A 17,314-nucleotide genomic window follows, 5' to 3' on the forward strand; every position below is an offset into this window, starting at 1 on the left:
AAATGGGCGGGTAGCGAGAGTACGCTTAGGCTGCAGCTAGCGCTGCGGGGAAATGATGAAAAGGCATTAGCCATGGCACATGCATGGGAAGCGTTAGTGGTAGAGCTCCGGGGGTGGGGCACAGAAGCGGAGGAGGGTTTTGAAGCACAGGAGCAGCATGCAGCAGAGTAGCGGTGGAGAGGCAGCTGACGGGTCACACATGAGGGCGGGAGGGCTTCTCTTCTCCTTGCTGCTTGGCGCCTGATCATGGGGGTGGAGAGTGGCCCGCGCCCGTTCCCACGGCCAATCACGAGACAGACTTATCCCGGTACCTGCGACTATGGCACACTGACATGCGGGTGGGGGGAGGGAGTATTTGTATTTGGGGAGTGTTGGGGGGCAGTGCGTTGGTAGTTGGAAGTGGTCTGCACTGTACTATGCAATGGAGCATATTACTAGGAGAAGACCAATTATATGCTGGTCATTGCAGATGGCTATTGTAATTGAATTATGCAATAAAAATTGTTTTTGCAAAAAAAAAAAAAAAAAGCTTGCACTTATATGTCCAGACCTTTAATATAATGCACCCTGCCTTTTTGGCTCTAGATCAATTAAACAAAACAACACAGCAAAAGATGATCTAGCAAATAATTAATCCTTAAGCAATGAATAATTATTCAAAAAACATAATAATTTATTTTTTTGTATTTCAAGTGAATTTTAAATCATTCATCAACTCCTTTGAATATGTACAAAAAATCAAAAAGGCTGTATATACAATGATATTTACAAAAAAACGACGCAGTGACAAAGTGAATAAAGTGACTTGATGTGATAGTGAAAATGTGAATATTTACAATATATGTATGTGATTATCAATAAAATACATAGAAAGTTTTGCAAAGATTTTTTGCAAAAGAGTCCGCAGCTGAATTCTGGTTAGGTAGTGATCCTTGTAAGGCACTGGTCCTAGTTTTTCGTGTATACAAGGAGTTCCGATTAGTACTGGACTGTGGAACCGTCAACGTTTCGACCCTATACCACCAGTTGTTCTATACAATCATAGCGGGTCTTCATCAGGACATGGGAGGTGTATAACAGCCTACATGAAAAGAATTTGGATCAGTTTCTTAGCTGTGTTAAAGATCTAAAAACAGGGAAGAAAAGAATTTTCCCAACAACTCACCTAATAGTAGGTGATATGGCAAATGTCCAGCAGTGTGACGTAGTTGCCGCTCACTTTCAGTCAGAAGAGACTACCTAATGACATGTGTGCACATTAGTAAGCATATGATAAATGTAGAGCTCAATTATATCACATTAGGGACATGTAAACATAATTTAATTTACCAGTGTTGTGGAAGATCTAAGTTCGTCTTCTCCTAGTTATTTGGTCATTTTCTTCTTTTTAATTCAGATTAATGAGCCAGGTTTGAATCACTAAAGACATAAACGCAGATAAGGGTACTCAGAATGATGAACGGATAGCTTAAATTAGGTATCAATGGAGATTTGTGGCCCACGTAATGGCTCACCTGACTTCCAGGTAGATACTCTGCTTTGCGGGAGGCACGGTTATCAGGATGCGATTTCGACTAGAAGAAACCATATATAACCCACATTAAATACCACTGACCTCATGTTGTCTGTAGCTATTTCAAAAACACCCAACTGTTAAGTCACAGTCTGTCCTAATTCCCTGCGTTGGCAAATTACCATGTGATCCTGTTGGAGAGAGAAGATTCAACCCCATCGGTGCATACGCGAACTAGGTAATGTATAATCAATCCTAAAAACATTTCTAAAGGTTCCAGCGATGAAACAAAACAATCGATACATAAAAGCACCAAGCATAGTATAATCGATCATGCAGCCATGTCTGCCGGTTCTAGCTACTCTATATCTCAAAAAAACCAATCGGTCAACGATAAAAATTAACTACTCTACGCATCACCCACAACTCCTGAAGTTGCTACTTTATGTTGTGGTTCATCGGGCAGTCCGTCTACAGCAAAACACCGGCTCGAATCCGGAGCGTGCAGCAGCTAAATAGTAGCTGTTCAAAGATATGGCTCTCTAAATGACCGAACGGTCGAATTGGGAATTGCTAAACTTGTTACAAGGATTACTCAAAAAGCACTTCTAATCCGAACAAATTATTTGTGTAATAACCCTGAAAAAATTTCTTTGAGGGTTCTAGCGAGCGGTGCATAAAAGCACCCAGCAATATAAACTCGATCACATAAACATTTCTGAAGGGTCTTGTTATTCAGTGTCCGATACGTTTATCAGCCGTCATTTGACGATAACTAACACCTGCTTAACAAGCGTCCCACATCTATCCTTAAAGAAAACTCATACCTGATATGTGAATATATTCTTAGTCTCGGGCAATCAGTCCGGAACACGCCACCAGCTCGAGTGCAGAGCGTGCAGCAGCTAAATAGTTGCTGTTCATAGATGTAGAAACAGGACTATCTCGAAGCCCAAACGATCGGGTTAAAAAATGCCAGATCTGTTAAAATGTTAAGCTGCATGGAAATTAGGTCGGACAGGGCCATGATTTGATTAATCAGACTTGTATTTATAGTCTGGCCCAAGTATTTGCGCAAACTGGTAACATTTAATAAAAATCAGCTTACGAACATTTCATTACAATGTGAAAATCAAAACAACATCTTTTTACATGCCTGAACGAAATCAAAATCATTGGTCGAACCAACAATACAATAGATTTTTTGAAAAAACAAATATTTGGAAAAACATCGTATTGCCATCATGATAAACGACAGTTGTTCTAGATAGTGCACATAGTAGTGGATCATAAGTTTCCCTCAGCCAATTCGAATGGACGAGTTTGAATATAGTATATAGGCATATAGTAGTTTCAATAAGATGAAGCACACGTGATGTTATTATATGAGGATTCTTCAACTTTGCGTCACACCTTGGTGACTGGAAAAACAAATGACGGCCATGGTGTATAACTTATAAAATATTATCAGTAGACTAACATGTTCATCCCTGTTAGTATGTTACTAAGATGGAATAACCATAGTATGAAGATGGTGTCATTAAATCTGTATTTTCAAATGTACATCGAGTCTTTAGACCAGGACTGAGAATCAGTACAATAATCATGACATGAAACTATGGATAGTTGTCAAAGAACCCACAAACTTATAGACAGGCGAAGTGGTAATCTATAACTACCTAAAGCATAACATTCCCAGTTGTTTATTAGTCTCCTCATTTTCATTGAGCCCTGTCTTTACAGAATCCAGAGAGTGGATCCATCTGCACTCCTTATAATTGAGCATGGAATGAATGTTACCACCCCTCGGATGCAGCCGCACCCTCTCAATTACAGTCCATCTCATACTGTCTGGTGGATGGTTGAGGTTTAGGAAATGGTCCACTAGGGGTGCCCCTAGTGTTCTGCATTTAATCCTACTCATGTGTTGCAAGATTCTACACTTGATTTTTTGTGTAGTTTGCCCTACATATACTTTATCGCATGGGCAGTAAATTGCATAAATAACGTTGTTACTATTACAATTCGTAAATGTTGGTCGCGTGTAGCTTTTTGTACCATACAAAAACACCATGAAGGTAGGCACTAACCACTGTATCTTTTACACTCTTGCCACGTTGAAAACCAGACAGCCAATCCATCAAAAAAACAATTGTTAAATATTGGAATCTGGTAGCTACAGAAATTGGGACAACAGAATTACCATTATTTGCTTTCAAGCGTGGCAAGAGTGTAAAAGATACAGTGGTTAGTGCCTACCTTCATAGTCCCCCTAAACCAGACTTACGCTCGCAACTAGCATTGCCACCGATTTTGGGCCATAAAAAATGCGGAAACTGTAAGGCTTGTGTCTCATCGATAGAGGGCATGGTGTTTTTGTATGGTACAAAAAGCTACACGCGACCAACATTTACGAATTGTACACAAAAAATCAAGTGTAGAATCTTGCAACACATGAGTAGGATTAAATGCAGAACACTAGGGGCACCCCTAGTGGACCATTTCCTAAACCTCAACCATCCACCAGACAGTATGAGATGGACTGTAATTGAGAGGGTGCGGCTGCATCCGAGGGGTGGTAACATTCATTCCATGCTCAATTATAAGGAGTGCAGATGGATCCACTCTCTGGATTCTGTAAAGACAGGGCTCAATGAAAATGAGGAGACTAATAAACAACTGGGAATGTTATGCTTTAGGTAGTTATAGATTACCACTTCGCCTGTCTATAAGTTTGTGGGTTCTTTGACAACTATCCATAGTTTCATGTCATGATTATTGTACTGATTCTCAGTCCTGGTCTAAAGACTCGATGCACATTTGAAAATACAGATTTAATGACACCATCTTCATACTATGGTTATTCCATCTTAGTAACATACTAACAGGGATGAACATGTTAGTCTACTGATAATATTTTATAAGTTATACACCATGGCCGTCATTTGTTTTTCCAGTCACCAAGGTGTGACGCAAAGTTGAAGAATCCTCATATAATAACATCACGTGTGCTTCATCTTATTGAAACTACTATATGCCTATATACTATATTCAAACTCGTCCATTCGAATTGGCTGAGGGAAATTTATGATCCACTACTATGTGCACTATCTAGAACAACTGCCGTTTATCATGATGGCAATACGATGTTTTTCCAAATATTTGTTTTTTCAAAAAATCTATTGTATTGTTGGTTCGACCAATGATTTTGATTTCGTTCAGGCATGTAAAAAGATGTTGTTTTGATTTTCACATTGTAATGAAATGTTCGTAAGCTGATTTTTATTAAATGTTACCAGTTTGCGCAAATACTTGGGCCAGACTATAAATACAAGTCTGATTAATCAAATCATGGCCCTGTCCGACCTAATTTCCATGCAGCCTAACATTTTAACAGATCTGGCATTTTTTAACCCGATCGTTTGGGCTTCGAGATAGTCCTGTTTCTACATCTATGAACAGCAACTATTTAGCTGCTGCACGCTCTGCACTCGAGCTGGTGGCGTGTTCCGGACTGATTGCCCGAGACTAAGAATATATTCACATATCAGGTATGAGTTTTCTTTAAGGATAGATGTGGGACGCTTGTTAAGCAGGTGTTAGTTATCGTCAAATGACGGCTGATAAACTTATCGGACACTGAATAACAAGACCCTTCAGAAATGTTTATGTGATCGAGTTTATATTGCTGGGTGCTTTTATGCACCGCTCGCTAGAACCCTCAAAGAAATTTTTTCAGGGTTATTACACAAATAATTTGTTCGGATTAGAAGTGCTTTTTGAGTAATCCTTGTAACAAGTTTAGCAATTCCCAATTCGACCGTTCGGTCATTTAGAGAGCCATATCTTTGAACAGCTACTATTTAGCTGCTGCACGCTCCGGATTCGAGCCGGTGTTTTGCTGTAGACGGACTGCCCGATGAACCACAACATAAAGTAGCAACTTCAGGAGTTGTGGGTGATGCGTAGAGTAGTTAATTTTTATCGTTGACCGATTGGTTTTTTTGAGATATAGAGTAGCTAGAACCGGCAGACATGGCTGCATGATCGATTATACTATGCCTGGTGCTTTTATGTATCGATTGTTTTGTTTCATCGCTGGAACCTTTAGAAATGTTTTTAGGATTGATTATACATTACCTAGTTCGCGTATGCACCGATGGGGTTGAATCTTCTCTCTCCAACAGGATCACATGGTAATTTGCCAACGCAGTGAATTAGGACAGACTATGACTTAACAGTTGGGTGTTTTTGAAATAGCTACAGACAACATGAGGTCAGTGGTATTTAATGTGGGTTATATATGGTTTCTTCTAGTCGAAATCGCATCCTGATAACCGTGCCTCCCGCAAAGCAGAGTATCTACCTGGAAGTCAGGTGAGCCATTACGTGGGCCACAAATCTCCATTGATACCTAATTTAAGCTATCCGTTCATCATTCTGAGTACCCTTATCTGCGTTTATGTCTTTAGTGATTCAAACCTGGCTCATTAATCTGAATTAAAAAGAAGAAAATGACCAAATAACTAGGAGAAGACGAACTTAGATCTTCCACAACACTGGTAAATTAAATTATGTTTACATGTCCCTAATGTGATATAATTGAGCTCTACATTTATCATATGCTTACTAATGTGCACACATGTCATTAGGTAGTCTCTTCTGACTGAAAGTGAGCGGCAACTACGTCACACTGCTGGACATTTGCCATATCACCTACTATTAGGTGAGTTGTTGGGAAAATTATTTTCTTCCCTGTTTTTAGATCTTTAACACAGCTAAGAAACTGATCCAAATTCTTTTCATGTAGGCTGTTATACACCTCCCATGTCCTGATGAAGACCCGCTATGATTGTATAGAACAACTGGTGGTATAGGGTCGAAACGTTGACGGTTCCACAGTCCAGTACTAATCGGAACTCCTTGTATACACGAAAAACTAGGACCAGTGCCTTACAAGGATCACTACCTAACCAGAATTCAGCTGCGGACTCTTTTGCAAAAAATCTTTGCAAAACTTTCTATGTATTTTATTGATAATCACATACATATATTGTAAATATTCACATTTTCACTATCACATCAAGTCACTTTATTCACTTTGTCACTGCGTCGTTTTTTTGTAAATATCATTGTATATACAGCCTTTTTGATTTTTTGTACATATTCAAAGGAGTTGATGAATGATTTAAAATTCACTTGAAATACAAAAAAATAAATTATTATGTTTTTTGAATAATTATTCATTGCTTAAGGATTAATTATTTGCTAGATCATCTTTTGCTGTGTTGTTTTGTTTAATTGATTTATTTCTATTGTAAATAATTTTTTCTCCCTACGGAACCATTGTTCTTATATATTGATGAAGCCCAGGTTCCTTGGGTTATAGGGTTACCCCTGTTTGTTTAACTCTTTTTGGCTCTAGAGGCCTACCATAGGGGTGACTGACATATATTAAAAATAGTGTTGTTACCATGCTACTCATTTTGACAGAGAAGCTGAGTTGGAGCAGTTTGCATAGCTTCTGCAATCTGCAATGGCAGGACTGCTGTCATCTGTTGACTTGGGCCACACAGGGTGGCACAGCCAGTGCTTCAGGCCCTGGTGAAACCTTTAATTCTAAATGCCCTGGGTACCACTGGTACTACTTACCAGAGACTTTTAAGGGGGCTAGATTCCTTGCCAATTGGAGTTACCAATTCACATACATCACTTTTAGGGAGAGAGTACTGGCAATCGGGTCTGGTTAGGATGCTCCAGTGCACTTTTAAAACCATAACCATCAGCATTGGAGAAAAAAGTTTGGGGACACTTTCATGCATGAATACAAAGCACTGACCTCTGGCGCTAAGTGGAAGAGAGAAGGCTGTCTCTGCAGTGTATAGTGTGAGACTAGGAATCATGGGCCCTAATCCCGGCATCCCCACTTAATCAAATTATGTAATCCAGGTCTTACTGCTGTATTTCACTGCACATTTTTCTGTTAACTATCCAGTTTGAGAGCTCATTGAAGTAATTCCATACAAGATCTATCCTATACAGAACCTTACTTATATATTTAATAGAAAATCATCTTCCTTCTCATCTAGGACCAATATAGGCTATAGAATTAGACAACATAAACGGACACATTTTGTTAAACTCATGGCAAGGTTGCTAGTGCATGGGGGAATTCTTGACTTGCATATATTTACATATATTTACATACAGTAAATATCACTGAATTGAGTGACAATCAGGTACTTAATTTAGAAAATTTTTTGAAAAGTGCATTTCATTTTACAGTATCTCACAGTTTTTTGTACCATTTCTTACCTGATTTACATCTATTGATGGCTCGACTCATGCTTTGGCTCTTGGAACCAAATCAGGCACTTGGCTGTCTGTGCTCCCCCCAGACATTTTGGGCCATATGTAGGGAGCATCACATTTACTGATTCATAAATACCGAATTTTACAGATTCGGTATTTATGAATCGGTAAATGTGATGTAGGTAATCATTCGGTAAATTTTACCGAATCGGAAAAATTTGGTAATTATGAATCGCTATTTACCGATTCGGTAATGAGGTATACCTTCCCATTGATTCCTATGGGCCTGGAGGCCCATAGGAATCAATGGGAAGGTATGCCTCATTACCGAATCGGTAAATACCGATTCGGTAATGGGGGGAGCATATTCAAGGGTGGCAGGGTGTCACATTGACACCCTGTTGCACCCCTGAATCTTGCATGTGTGCACATGTGGTGCACATACATGCCCTAAGGGCATGTATGTCTGCCACATGGCACTCTTAAATCTGCAAAATATTACTTTTTGCAAGGTATTCGTTATTTATCACCAACCTGTATTTGGTGGTAAATAACGAATTTCTATTACTAATTGTCACTCTTTAAAGTGCTCCCTACATCTGATTTCAGGATTCGGTATTTACCGAATCGGTATTTTACCGATTTCTTAATTTCCGATTCGGTAAATACCGAATCCAGAAATCAGCCCCCTACATCGCAAAAGCCTAAATACCGGTCGGTAACGGGATATTTACCGAATTTCGGCCGTTACCGACCGGTATTTGGCTTCCTACATGAGGCCCTTTGTGTCTCCTACGGCCTTGGTAACAATGCCTTAAAAATAACCTTTAAGAACTTTCTGCTGCTCCATCTGAGTAACAGCACCCAAGGAAACATGTTCTTGGCCCTGTCTCACATAGCTTGATCTCAGCTAGTGACAACACTCTCAGCCCAGCTGTTGGTGAAAAGCCTGAGTTGTCTTTGTCCTCACTGGAGACAGCCCCCCTTACCTCCAGTCAGCCCCTTAATGTGTCTTTCTGATAGAAGTCCTTTGTGAGCGATCAGGACAGGTCTTTATGACTTCTAAATCTGCATGCAGTCAGTGAGTTCTCACCCTGTTCCAAGACCTCTGCAGCTCAAGGCCATTCCAAACAGCAATGTCACTTGTGATCTTCAATTCCAGGTTTGCCTTTCTCTGTAGAGGTGGTGGTCTTTAAAATCAATAATTACCTGATTCTATGAGAATGCTAATGGTGCATAACCTGAGAAGTGTATCCCGGCAAATGGAATGAATAAATGGGTGGATGAACTACAATTACATAAAATACTATATGGAGACCCATTTTAGGGGCTGAAGTGATGCTGTTGTGGCTAAGAAGAACTAAAAACGGGCCCTAGTTAAGAAGAGTGTGTTTGAGTCGCTTTCCGAATTTCAGGTGCTCAAGTTCCTGTTGAAAACTAATGATTCGAACATTATACGTGTTGTACATATGAGTTTTATTTGAGTGGCGTGAACCTTGCCAGAAGGCAGCGGAGTGCTTGCTGTACAGGGCTAAGGGCAGCATTACAGTCCACAAACAAACGGAGTCGTAGCTGGGCGTGGTTATTGCATTGTGATGTGGCGCTCTTCAAACCGGTGTATCTTTTTCTAAAGGGGTGCAAGGTTGGACCTGTCTTGATGGGGAGAGAGGCATTGTTCCGGACACTGGTGCGCATTCTAGGATTGGGGCTCTTTACTTGCAAACTGTGAGTAACGTTTATGGTTGGACCAAAGTATGATGTTACCAAACTACAATTCCTAGTCCTTGTTGCCCCTTTCGGCAGTCATTCTATCAGATTAAAACACCAAAACTATTCCTCCTTATGCTGCAATATTTTTTTTATTTATTTACTTATTTAGGAGTTTTTATAAAGTGTTTTATGTTGTTTCGTTACTTAAAAGAACTGAATGTGGAATGTTTTCACAGCAGGCAAAGAATAAATTCTGTGTAACAGGAAATCGTAGGCTGTACTAATGTGATGTCTCAGTGAGTAGACAAGGTGGACTGAGAGGTAGAATTGGAGTGCCCTCACAATCCCAGCCCGAATCGTTGGACCTTTAGCAGCGCCTGAAGACACAATCGCCAAATGTAGACAGTACCTGGACCATACTGTACACATACCTACAGCAGCTGTGGAAATGAGCCTTTTTAGGGGCTCACCGGTGCAGGGGTCACCCTTATCTTGTCCACGGGTCCTTAGACCAACAAAATAGAGATAACACGGAAGCTGAAATATCAAATAACAAGTTTATCAGTCACACATGAGTGGGTCTACATCAATATAGCACCCTCGGGCACTGTAGGAGGTAGTACATGGAATGCAGAAACCATGGGTCTTTTATACCCACTTTGTAGCTAAGTAAGCATGGAGACTCAAATAGAAGGTACAGGCGCACACAGGGATAGCTATTGACCAACATGGTCAGACAAACATTACTTAGTCAGCAGAGTGGGAGGAGAAACGGAACTGCATACATCAGTTGAAATAACCTGACAGTTACATTCTAAAGCAGGTGCATTCCAGCAGCTACAGGCCTTTCTGACCACACACATTGCTCTGGCACGGTACTGAAGGAGTTAACTACAATTGATGACTCAAGCAGAATAGAAAAGCAAGCAACAGTGAAGACGGAAGAGTCACATGGCTAACAAAATGGATGCGACAACCAGGATGGCTTCAGCTCATGCTAACTGCAATTTCTGTCGATTCCCACACCGCTACACAGAGAACCTCCTCTGCATCCAGTGGTACACTTCAAATTTGGCAGAAATTGTGTCACCCTAATAAAGGGCTAGCAAGAATGGGCAGCAACGTGATAAAAGCGTTGGCAAGACTCTGATTGTGAACTGGGCTTGGGAAAGTAGTGGTGGAAAAACTACACAGATTAGGGCAGCCAGCACCCTTTCTCATACCAGTGTGTGCCGAGAAGAGACAGCCCCATGATACGTGTTGGGTAAATATGCTGGAAAGCAAACTGAACAGGGGAGAGTTGGACAGAGATAAACATGGCAAAGTTTTGACCATTGTATGCTCAAGGCAGGAGTCTGTGTCGAGTCAAGGCAATGTCCTCCTTTCAGACTTTGTGTATTTAGGCATTGAGTGGGTGTAGGGTTTCTCCCCAGCCAATTGGTCGGTACTGTGTATGGGAACTCTTTCTGTCTGTTGAGGGCAGATAGGAATTATCCCATGTATTTGTGTTCAGAACAGGTTGCCAGAATGGCGAAAAATTCTTCCCAACATAAAACCCAGGCAGTAAAGAATTAAACTCTGGATGGGCTCAAACCAGTGCATAGTGTCAGAGTGGAATTCAGCCTCATATTTTAATATTTGTCCTGAGAGGAGGGGCTACAGTCAAGTCTCGGAGGTAGAGGCACCCCAGATACAGGCTTTGGAAAAAAGTTAGGCCCAATTCTTTTCTTTGTGGCTGGGTCGGAGTGGCCTACGGGGCTGTCTGGCAGTGCCAGAAGGGCTGGTCTGACAGTGCAGGAAATGAGGGGGATCTTGCCAGACCCTTTGAATTATGCTGAATTTGTCCTGGTGTAATTTGCAAACACTGGGACATATTCAGCAGCGTCCGTACTGTCTGCTTTCTATTTGGGGCAGCAATGTGCATTTTCAATTCAAGCTAGACCCAAGAAAAAAGGCCATCAGCCCTCCTGTTAGAGTATTATCCTGGCTGGGAACTATCTGGAGATGCGTTATTTCGCTATGCTACTTTATGATTCAAAATTGTGACTGATCTCTCCAGCAAATGCACTAACCACAGGAGTTATTTTACCAATATTTTTATCCCCAGATATTTGTTGGGTACACAAATATATATGCAGCATGTCTTACCACATACGCATTATTTAAATGCAGCCTTTTTAACCAATTGAGCCGGAACAGATTTAATGTCTCCTTTGTTTGTGTTAGCTGCTTTGCAGCAGAGCTAAAAAAAAAAACAGTAAAAGCTGACTGTCTGGCTCTGCTTTTTATGACTCCGCCCTGGTTACTCTACCCCATTTCCATACCTTTACCCCCAATTTATGGCTTCCCCAAATTACATTTTTTTGCAATGTCAGCAATAAAGTGTGAGGGGGCAATTTCTGGGCCTGGTGTATGGTCTTTGTGGGCCATCATCTAATTCCTTACTATTACTACAAACATTGCCCATATGAAGCACATATGTATGCAGTCTCAGTTACCTTCCAAAACACCTATAGATCGTATGCAAGTGCCAAACTGCCCTGATGTGCAAATGTGGGCACGTTTTTTTTTTTTAGCTGCATGGAGAGCATGAAGGTACTGTTACATGCTAACGCTGCGGTATACAGACGCCAAGCAGACAGTAGAATGTGTGCAGGCACCTTGTGTACAATTATACAGGTATAGTACAAAGTGCTGCGTTCACTCTGTAGGCTTACAGCCCGCCACCTGGCTTTTTTATTTGTTCCTTCCATTGTCTTTTACAAATGCGTAGTTGCTAATAGTGAATCCTTCTTTGTCCCACCTTTGTGTTTAGTTTCCTCCCGCAGGGCAACTCCAAAGCACAAGTATCTTTATACTTTGGTTGCTTAAGTGTTTTTTTCTGTGGGACTATTTTTAGGTTGAGCTTACAGCGCTTGCGCTGTGGTGATCTGTGGTATGTACTTGTGGGGTTTGACTCCTCCCACGCCTTTGTATTGGCCTTTGTGTGTGTCCTGTAAAACTTGGAGCCTGCAAATGACTACTGGTGGGTGCATGTCCCACCTTTTCTGGGAAGTTAACTCCCATGGAGTACTGCCGTGGAAGTGAGCAGCCACGCGCACGCAGCCACGCGCACTCAGCCACGCGCACGCAGTCCCTGCATGCAGTTCTGACCTGGGAGGATGCCGTCCATGACTGCTTGTTCTCGTTGTGATTCCCAATCGCAACACAAACGCGTTGTAGAAAACCCCATGTTGCGTATTTGTGGATATAGTGTGTAAAATAGCACCCAGCACGGTCCCTTAAGACTTGAACGGTGTTTCCCAGACTTTTTAAGATGAAGGCTGCAGTACATGGAGGGGGAGGGACTCAGTGCCGTTGTTTCCTGTGGGGCCGTTCCTGCTAAGAGCCGATAGGGTTTATTTATTGTAGCTAATGGACGCCCACCCTCGGGCCCCAGGGGGAGGAGCGCCCTTTTCTGCCGGTGTTCTGAGAGTGGTTGCCGGTCCCACCCTGCTCAGTTCCTCAGGATGCCAATCCTTCCCACGCCAGGAATTAACTCTCACAGATTCAGGCATGGAGGTGCCGCAGCTCGAAGCAACAAACCCTATCCGTGGTGAGCCCCGTAACATCATGCAGTGGCCCAGGCCAACCTATGGCAATATTGGGGAGAATACATCCCTGCTTGAAGTAGGTCAGTGGCCTAGCTTGTGTATATCGGCGTACACTCTCGGTCTCTCACTCTGAATCCTCACGCTTTCCTCCAGTGAATACCTCTGTCTCAACATGTCAAGTAACCACCTCCCGGTATGTAAACTACATACATTCTATCACCTCCAGTGGGGGACAATCTCTCCTTCATCGAGAAATTAATGGAAATCATTTCCGGTAATGTCTATTCCGTAGTGTCCCAAATCTTCCTTGGTGATTTCAACCTTCACTGGTCTAACCCCAATGACAAAGCAGTCAATGCCTTAAATCTTTCCTAGATGATCACAAGCTGATTCAATACTGTGACCGGCCAACGCATAATAAAGGAGAAATCCTGGATCTCATCCTCTCCAGTGGAAACACCATCTCTCTGGATAACATCTCCCCTTGTGATTGGTCCGACCATCACATCATCCTCTTTTATATTAACTGGGATGTGTCCTGAAGAAGGTTCAACCGAAGAAGCTGAAGATATGAAAAAGGGACCTTAGACATATCAATACAGCTGAACTAGCAACCCAATGTAAATCTGCCCTTTCCTCCCATGCTGACATGTCAGTGGGTTAATTTACTCACAGACTTTTACAACTCTACTATCACGGATTCCATTGCACCACTCCAACAAAAAAAAGCCTTAACAAAAATCTCCAAACCATGGTTCAATGACAACCTAAATTCTGAACGATGCAACCTAAGGGCAATTGAACGATCTTGGAGATCCAAACCATCCTCGGATCAGTTTAAAGTCCTTAGAACGGTAAGGAGCTCCTATAACAAACAAATCAAGCGCGCCAAGGCCGACTACATCAGGTCACAATTCAACCAAGCCTCTAATCGCCCCAGTAACTGTTTGAAATTGTTAAACCGCAATCAGTTGATGCACCCATTCGCTCTGGCCCAGAATTCAGCCCACCCTCATGCGACGCTCTGGCTGCTTTCTTTACTGAGAAATCAAGACTTCTCAATATCGAACTGGAATCGAAGTAGGCTTCTTTGCCATCCCATTGGTTTGCGCACCCTCCTTCCCTCTCAGAACAGCTCGAACCAGCTAGTCTGAGCACTAAGAACAATGCCTCATAGGGCACCTTTACTCCTTTCAGCGAAAGAGACATTAACAAGATTCTTCAGAGTATCCACCCATTTAATCATTTTAGCGACCCCCACCCTCTGTCTTCAAAGAAATCAAGGAAGTCATCCCCCCCTTTGGCAAAGATTATCAATGCTTCACTGTCTCAAGGTACAATCCCTGATTGCCTAAAAGCAGCTCAGGCTTCACCTATTCTAAAAAGAACTAATGCTGATAGTGCTGACCTTAACAACTTCTGCCCTATCTCCATCATCCCTAATCTGGCCAAACTCCTTGAAAAAAGCATCCAATCACAACTTTGCCCTCACATTGAGAATTTCCAACTACTAGACCAACACCAATCTGGCTTTCGGAGTGGTCACAGCACTGAATCGGCTCTCACTCACGTTATCGATGACATTTAAAAAATGCTCGACCACAATGAATATTGCCTCCTAATCCTCCTTGAACTTTCCTCTGCATTTGATACTGTAAATCATGTAAACCTCTTATCTATTTTGGAGCACAGGATGGGCCTCTCTGGTCTGGTGTTGCAATGGTTCACGTCCTTCCACCATCACAGATCCCAAAGAATAGAGGTGGACCACTCTCTTTCTCAGCCCACGCCAGTATCCATGGGGGCCCAACAACTTTGCCAGGGCCGGTTTTGGTTCCCAGTCCGGCCCTGGCTGCCAAAGGTCCCCTCACTTTCAATCTCTTGTCCCACTGGGTTCTCACTTTGATGCCATCCCTCCCAGACCCTATTTTCATTGGCTTGGGTGTTTGTCCTTTGTAAATTCTGTCTTCTGATTCATTATGAGGCTCGTTAGTCCCTCCTTAGTAGGGCCATCTTGTAATTTGTATCCTCCCATGGCTACTGGCCCCTTTACTTGGTTGTTACACAGTAAGTGTTCTTTTTATTTATTGAGTTTTCCCTACGTTAGGCATCAGGACGTGCTTTGCTTACATTCAGTGGGCCACACCCACTTTCACAGCCACTGGGACAATGGCGGCCGTTTGTTTGCAATGCCATAGGTCTCATATTTAGATGCGAGACCTATAGCATTGCAAATATTTTTTTTGCTGGGTTTCCAGTCACAAAATGGTTAGCAGAAAGAATTTCCCAATTCCACACAGAGAATGAGGGGTTTGGAATTGAGTTTCCTTAGTGATGCGAGCAGAGCGCGTCCTGATGATATGTTACTACAGCTGAGGCCGGGAAGGTCCAACTGCAGCTGGGGCCTGCTGTGCATCGGATAGGATGTGAAATGCTCTGCCCGACATGATGTGCTGTGAGAAGATGGAGCTAGTTGCTGCAGTGGAAGCGATTGTTCTGCCCGTCATGTGTCTAGCTTGGGGGAGGGGGCAATTGGTGCCCAGAAGTTCAGTGTAAAAGCACAAAAATAATTGTGTTCTGTGGCCTATAAACTGGGAAGTTGATGTTTGTGAAGTTATGCAAGTGGAAATGCTGCATTTTTATGGGTGTTCTTAAATTGTGCATGTACGCATAGAAGTGTACTTTCAAGGCAGCGGGGATTTGAATTTAAGGTGAAACTGGAAGTCAGGAAAGAGTGGACAAGAGGGTTGCAGTGCACCACTGAGTAATACAGTTCAGGTCATCCAGGGGAGTGGTGGAGTGGTTGTCGTGTACCACTGGAGTAATGGAGGGGTTAGCATTTACGAAGGGGTTTATGGGGGATTACTGTGCATCAAAGGAGTAACTGGAGGGTTGGAGGTCCTCTCGCGAAGTAATGGAGGGCAAGGGAGTAACTGGAGAGGGTTTGGTGCCCCAGCGGAGTGGGGGAGGGGCTGGGGTGTGCATGGAAGCCTTTGGAAATTTGCACCAGGAGAGTGATGGAGTAATTAGAATGCACCGGGACTGAGTGCGATGGTCATTTATGATGCCCTAGTGGAGTGATGAATTTTTAGGTGATGGGAGAGACCAAGTACATAAGTAAAGTGATGGTAGGAGGAGGTGTTGCAACAGGAGGCAGGAGAAAGGTGATGGAGATGTTGCTGTGCGCCGAGTGAGATTGGCCGCTCCCATGCAGACCGAACAGGTCTGCCAGCTGGCACTCTGCACAGCCTGCGGATTTCTGTGAGCTCCCTGAAAGACGTCGGGGTGGAGGTGAGAGAGGGTTGGCAGTGCCAGTGCTTGAGGCAGCAGCTGTTGCTTTACGGCTTCATGGAAGAAGAGCGTCTTATTTCTACCTGAACAAGTTTTGAAGGGCTGGAGTTAACCTTTCTTTACGTACTTTTAACAACCTCTCGAAGATTTAAATAATGTTCCCTCATACTAATGCTTGCAGCCCTAAGAATCTCTATTCCGGCCTTTTGGTGTGTAACAATGTTGCCCTGTTTCCTACCACAGTTTTTCCTGCTTACACTGCTGTAAATAACCAGTGTTACTGTTATCACAATTTTATTTCATTATCACCCTTTGAAGGGCTCAATTTCTTTGTGCCATTAAACTTGTAACCTGACGTATCTTAACGGTAACAGGGGTGTGAAATGTAATAAAATATCTCCTTGTCCTTGGGGCCGGTTGCTTCATAACTTCACTTGTCCTGTAACAAAGTTCACTTGTCTCTTTGGTGCCGTGTAATGCGGCGACAAATGATGGCAGCAATCTCATTATACATTAGACCTCTAAAATAGCCTCTCCGATTATGGCACGGCTCCTTCCGTAGTAGGGTGTGAATACTAGCAATTCCCTTATGTTGCTGTGTTTCTGCAGATCTACATACTGGGGCTGAAGGTAGAGGTAAGCAATAGTTCCAGGGTTGGAATGCCCTTTTGAGTCTGTGCAAACCTACTAACTTGCATGTTTTAAGGGTTTTCACCAACTCTCTGTTTTCCCATACTGAGAGAGGTTGGAAATTTACTCCTGACCATGGCAGACATAAAACTTCTTCCAGGGTTGGGAAAAAAAGTGGTTGGACGGAAAGTGAACTTGCAAACAGTCAGATTTTCGCTTGAGCAAATCTACACCTGGATATTTGCTCATGCTGAAATGCAGTTCA

General features: G+C 42.6%; 1 protein-coding gene across 12 annotated transcripts in view; it reads left to right on the plus strand.

The window, feature by feature from the left end:
- The window catches only part of LOC146869505 (stAR-related lipid transfer protein 3-like), a 146,113-nt gene that overhangs the window by 27,111 nt on the left and 101,688 nt on the right, over positions 1-17,314 (plus strand). Inside the window, exons 1-2 of one of the 12 annotated variants that reach the window (XM_085602206.1) lie at positions 6,221-6,239; positions 9,459-9,550. The exons of 10 other annotated variants lie outside the window; for them this stretch is intronic. The gene's annotated coding sequence lies outside the window, so the exon portion shown is untranslated. Of the gene's footprint in view, positions 1-6,220; positions 6,240-9,458; positions 9,551-17,314 lie in introns of those variants that run through there. One more of the 12 variants, XM_085602033.1, reaches the window with a different exon arrangement.

This window comes from Triturus cristatus, chromosome 1_1 (genome assembly GCF_964204655.1).
Source record: "Triturus cristatus chromosome 1_1, aTriCri1.1, whole genome shotgun sequence".
NCBI classification, from domain to species: domain Eukaryota; kingdom Metazoa; phylum Chordata; class Amphibia; order Caudata; family Salamandridae; genus Triturus; species Triturus cristatus.